General features: G+C 36.8%; 1 long non-coding RNA gene across 1 annotated transcript in view; it reads right to left on the bottom strand.

Annotated features, from left to right (window-relative positions):
* Window positions 1-825: 825 nt before the first annotated feature.
* The window catches only part of LOC125483496, an 18,550-nt gene continuing 13,179 nt past the window's right edge, over window positions 826-6,196 (bottom strand). Inside the window, exon 4 of the long non-coding RNA XR_007262460.1 lies at window positions 826-925. This is a non-coding gene — a long non-coding RNA (uncharacterized LOC125483496). The remainder of the gene's footprint in view (window positions 926-6,196) is intronic.

The raw sequence follows: 6,196 nt of genomic DNA on the forward strand, positions 1-6,196 counted from the left end.
CACGATCCCTATTCCCGCCCTAAATTTTCATGTGTGTGATGACAACCATTCACAGCTTCAAAACTCGAGCTGCATGTACAAACGTTCAATGTGGTATAGCTGCATTCAGAGATTCATTTCCAACAAATTGTTAATCAAAGTACTAAATCGAAGAGAAAACAAAAACGTAATGATGAAATTTGAATCCAATGATTGCGTCTTCTGGTCTAAGCAATGAACCTTCCAGTATTAAACATCCATATAAAGTTAATATTTTCAGATTATTTTAAGAACAAAGGCAAATCATGAAGGTAGAATTCATTTAATTTAGTTTTCTCAATAGTACACTAAAAAATTCACCTCGGTAGAAATCACCACCTATCAACAAATCTAATTGAAAATGGATTTAGGTGAATATTAAAATCCAAAAACTGGAAGCTATCTTCTTTGTCGTGCTGTATGACCTTTAAGAGTGCAAAAATTGATGTAAATGCAAAATAAATCGTAAAAATTACTACAAGATATAACCAATTACAACTATTTACAAATTCTAGAAAATGCAATAAAGCAAATAGGATTAAATTTGGTTGAATTCTTACTACTGATGTATTTCTTCTCAGTCTATAAAACTTGGATTTATACACATGTTCTTTTCCTCACATTACCACCAATCAACTCCTATCATCTTAATTTAAATTGAAGTATTGTTGCAAGGTAATTGATGTTCATGAAAGGCACGTTGAGAATTTATCAAGACAGTTATTTCTCTCTGAAATGAAAGCATTTATTTCAACTAGCAAAATACTACACCATCAGACAAGGGTTTTTGCTTAATGCATTTACTGTTGCATTTTACCTGATTATCCTGTGGAACATCAGCTGTGGGCGGAGGAGAAGACTCTTCACACACAGCCAGGCTCCTTACTAGCTTTAACTTTGTATTTGACTGAAGGAAAACATTCATTGTTAGGGCAAATGCAGTGATGTAGAAATATATTTATCTACATTTATTTCATCAAACGTCAGCTCTTTGCAACTGTATACCCTGCAACAGCTTAAAATGAGCTTTGAAAAAACACACTTTTACTTCCACATATCTATTTGATTTTTTCATTTGTTGCTTGGATAATCAACTCATCCTTCCTTTTCGTGTGGTCTGCCCAAAGAATGATCCTTTGTTCATCATCTGTTTATGCTCTGGCCCAAGCAGTTTTTCTTGACAGTTTTGTCAGTCATGGTTTGCCACCATCTTCCACACTCGGGGACAGGAGGAGGAGGCGGTTACCAAGTCTACCTCAGTCGGAACAGGAATTGAATCCACGCTGTTGGCATTCATCTGAAACACTCACTAGCTATTTGGCCAAATGAACTAACCAGCTCCTGCTTCAAATCTAAGCTCTCTGATTAAGTGAGGTGACAATGATTTGTACTGCCATACTATGTTGCTACAGGATACAATTTTCCAATGGTTATTTTGTTTAAATACCCTATATACTCGAGTAAAAGTCAATCATGTAAAAGCCGACCGCTTATTTTTGGGCAAAAAAAAAGTCTAATTTTCCATATGTAAAAGTCAACCCTAGTTCTTCACAGATAATTCGGATTTTAAGGCAAGTGCTAGATGGTGTTCTTTCTCATCTGTCAAAGAACCTTCACGAAGTGTATCTTTACTCCAATGATGCAGATGAAAAGAGGATTCAGTGTTTTAATTTTCAAATAGAAATATGTTAGTGACCTGCAGGTGGAGATAAAGTGCTGCCATCTACTCTCCCAGGTTTGATGGGACTTTGTTTTCAACTCCAGGATACTCTGGCATTTTAGCAGATTTCTCTTCATCAGCTTTCATTCCTTTGTCAGAGTTTCAAAAGAATGAACCCAGTAATTGAGAGACTTTGGAATCACTGATTTACTGTTTCACGGAGGGTGACAGAGAGCTTTGGACATAGGAGTAAACGGAAAAGATTCAGGATTACTTAGTGAAAGAACAATCAGGTTTTAATTTGCAGGGAGAATAAATCAATCTGTTTGTTCTTTTCTGCTGACAATAACAAATGCTCACGCGAGCTGTGATACTATGAGAGATTATGACTCTCACTGCGGTGTTCGTTTTTCATGGTGCTGGGATCACAGAAGTACCAGTAATTAACAATGTGTTTTTTTATTCTTTATTCATTTAGAGATCAATTGGGCTTCTGCTAATACAGTATTTTGGACTGTAGCATGAATTTCAGCCCCTCAAAAGTAGTGCCCATGTAATAGTCGACCCCATAAATTTAACCTTAAAGAGTCTAAAAATTCAACTTTTACACAAGTATATACGATAGTCAATTCTAATTAATAAGTACAAAATTGAAAACCCAAAAACACAAATATCAATTTCCTTTAAACTGAGCCTGCCATTTATACAGGGGACAAGTGTACACTTTTTGTATTTATATAGCTTTATACTTATAATGAAGCAGCATTTACCAGTCTATAATTCAATTAAGACAATGTTGCCAAAATCATTAGAATAGGAATATTGAAGTTAATTCTGTTGTGAAATCATGGAAAGTCAGATGTGAATTTGAAATGATGTTGCATATACCCACGTAAATGAATCTGTTCAAAAGGTAAACTTAAATTTAGTGCCATCTCCCATAATTTGAGATTCTATGTTTAACTGATTAGACAGAGCATCAGAGTTCAAATTTGACACACTTTGGCATTACATAAATTCGAGGTGTCATTGGGCATCTCACAACAGAGAGGCACATAATTTTGAATAATTCCAAAGCACACCCAAGAAAAATGGATAAACTATTTTTCCAGAAGCTGTTGACTCACTTCAACATGGCTACTATTTTCAGAATGCAAAATGTTATCAATTATTGCTGCATATTAGAAACCAATGAAAATGTATTCCCTCAAAAAAATTGATTACATCTTTGGTTAATATCTCAAGACAACATTTCTCATGCCAGCCCTTTTTTAAAAAATAAAAGCACCTTAGCGGTGCAATGTTTTCCAAGTTTGAATAAAATTGGCAACTGTAAACACCCAGGAGCAAACAATAAACTTATTCTTTTCGACAACAAAATTCCCAAAAGGCAAAGAAAAGTTTGCTTTGAGCTCCAAGCGCTAACTAAGCACACCACCATGCAAAATTGCTACTGGTCCAAAAATGCTTTCACAAGAGCAGAATGAAAAACTACACACAATTAAGCAATCACAAGATAAAGATACATCTAAAAGCACCTGACTCATTTTCAACTGAGCATAGAGAACTTTACTAAGTGAAGCACTAAGCCAGTACAAAAAGCACTGCAAAATATTTGGACAGCAAAACCTAAATTGGAGCAAGTATACATGCATGAGAATACAAACTTTTGAGGATACAATGCTGCAATAAACTAAACATGATTTAAATAAAATACATTTCTAGCAAACAATAGTCATAATAGAGTCATCAAGCATAAGTGACTTCCTCTAGCATGCTATGACACACTTCTACTATACCTTTGACCTTTTCCCCGCCTGTCCAAGACTTTGTCTCTGCACAGTGGACAAGAGATCATTGCAGTAAAATAGTTGAATACATAGGACAACAAATTTCCAAAAGGAGTAAACTTGTAATATCCACCTGAGCCAAATAGCATTTAATGGAGTTTAATTAATTTAATTAAATAAATAGAGTCAAGCAAAAGGATTCAACAATCCAAAATCTACATCTAAACTCGATAGGCTGCATTATGGAGCTAAGTCAGCCAAATTTCCTCATTTCTTTTTGCTTCTAGTAGGATAACACAGTATTCAATTTCAGTACATGTTAGGCAGAATAAACGACTAATTAAACCAAAAAGTACACAACTGAGCTGCTCTGATAAGTAAAGGTCTACTATCCAGGAGTTAAGAAATAAAATATTTAGGGCCCTCAATGTAAAAGTTGTCCACGGCATAGTAAGTTCTCTCTTTAACTACAAGTGATCACAAATTCTAAGTTGCTAAGGTAATCAGGGATCGAAGTGACATAACAAAAACGTCGGAGAGTTCAATAAAATTATCTTCAGAATCTGGTATGAATGCTGCTGTAAAATTTACAATATGCTTAAGTTCAGTAACCCTCTAATATGCAAAAATATAGTTGATCTGATTAATGTTATTTTGCTGACCAACTTCAAGAAAAGCAATTTAACAAAATATACTCGCTGAATCTTGGTCTTATTAATATATTAAAATGAACTGTTTCAATACCGAAAGGATAAATCTTCTCATTGTTTAATAAATATGTAATTTTGAATTGCATTATCCATGAATTCTCCACATTTGTAATCTCACGTCAAACAAGTTTGATACATTTTAACACGTGACTGTAATCACAAGATTTTTGACACTGAAATTTAACTAGCATACTCAGCACTCAAAACTTAATTCAACATAAAATTCTATTTTAGTTCAAACAATTCAATTAATTCAACCACCCTATCCTGAGAGATATGAAATTGTCTAATTCTGACGTTTTGAGCATCCCCAATTTCCACTACTTGTAGCATAGATCCAAACCCTGATATTCAATTCCTAAACCTCTTCACCTCCAAACCCTCCTTTCCATTTTTATGACACTGCTTAAAACTTCTGTTCCAAAATCTCCTCAGCCACGCGGTATCATACGATGTCTTGAAATGCCTGCTACCAGTGCCTTTGGTTATTTTATGTTAGAGGTGTTACGTAAATACAAGTAGTTCTTGCTTTTCAATGTTCCTTTTGCCCTCACTACTCAGATGACTACTCTTTACATTAATCAATCATTCATTGACTTCAGTCCTTTCATTCATCTTTAGAATGCTGTTCCCCAGACAGAAGTGGAGGCTAGGTCATCAAGTATATGCAAGACTGAGTTAAGACAGATTTTTAACTAACGGAGTTAAATATTATTGGAGCAGGCAAGAAAGTGGAGTTAGGGCCACTATCAAATAAGCCTTGATATTATCAAAATGACAGAGCAAGCTCAATGTAACAAATGGTTTATTCCTGCTCCTATCCTTTTATCATCCATGATCAAACTGGCTTTTTGAAGTCGAGTTTGTACTGATGCTCCTTTTGGATTCAGAAGTTGGTTTTCAGGAACTGGTGATAACAATTTCTCCCTAGTTTGAATTCGTGCAAGGCCATACATAATAAAATGAAAAAAAATTGAAATGGGCTTGAATATTTCTAAGAAATGTATAGGTATACGGACTAGTTCACTGCTGTTATTATGCAGATGGCTATTCATTTCTTGAAAATGCTTGAATCATTAGCCTCATAAGCTTCCGGTCATTGTAGTTTACGTCGTTATCTTTATGTAGTCAATAAAATTCATCCTATCCTTATTTTTAAATTATGCACAATGCTACAGTACAGAGTTGTCATTTTTCCATTTGGCCAATATATCTTCGTGTGGAAAAGACATGTTCAAACCCAGAAATTCAGTTATACTAACTATCTCGCTGAAAGAAACTGACAAAAGATTCAAAGTTCAAAGAATTATCTTTTTTTCACTACTCTTGACATGGGACGTAGGCATTGCTGCCAAGGCCCACATCTGATACCCATCCCTAATTGTCCTTTCAACTGAATAGCTCCAGGGAGCAGCTAGGAGCTAAACACAATACTGTCCGTCTGGAACAACAAGGTGTAGAGCTGGATGAACACAGCAGGCCAAGCAGCAGAGGAGCAGGAAAGCCGACGTTTCGGGTCTAGACCCTTCTTCAGAAATGGGGGAGGGGAAGGGGATTCTGAAATAAATAGGGAGAAAGGGGGAGACGGATAGAAAACGGATAAAGGAGAAGATAGGTGGAGAGGAGACAGACAGGTCAAGGAGACTGGGTTGGAGCCAGTAAAGGTGAGTGTAGGTGGGGAGTTAGGGAGGGGATAGGTCAGTCCAGGGAGGATAGACAGGTCAAGGAGGCGGGATGAGGCTAGTAGGTAGAAGATGGGGTGGGGCTTGAGGTTGGAGGAGTGGATCGGTGGGAGGACAGGTTAGAGAGGTGGGTACGAGCTGGGCTGGTTTTGCGACGTGGTCGGGGGAGGGGAGATTTTGAAGCTTGTGAAGTCCACATTGATACCATTGGGCTGCAGGGCTCCCAAGTGAAATATGAGATGCTGTTCCTGCAACCTTCAGGTGGCATCGTTGTGGCACTGCAGGAGGCCCAGGATGTCCTCCCACCTATCCCCTCCTCCCACCTCAAGCCCCACC

The sequence above is a fragment of the Rhincodon typus genome, chromosome 7 (assembly GCF_021869965.1).
Source record: "Rhincodon typus isolate 14 chromosome 7, sRhiTyp1.1, whole genome shotgun sequence".
In the NCBI taxonomy this organism is placed as follows: domain Eukaryota; kingdom Metazoa; phylum Chordata; class Chondrichthyes; order Orectolobiformes; family Rhincodontidae; genus Rhincodon; species Rhincodon typus.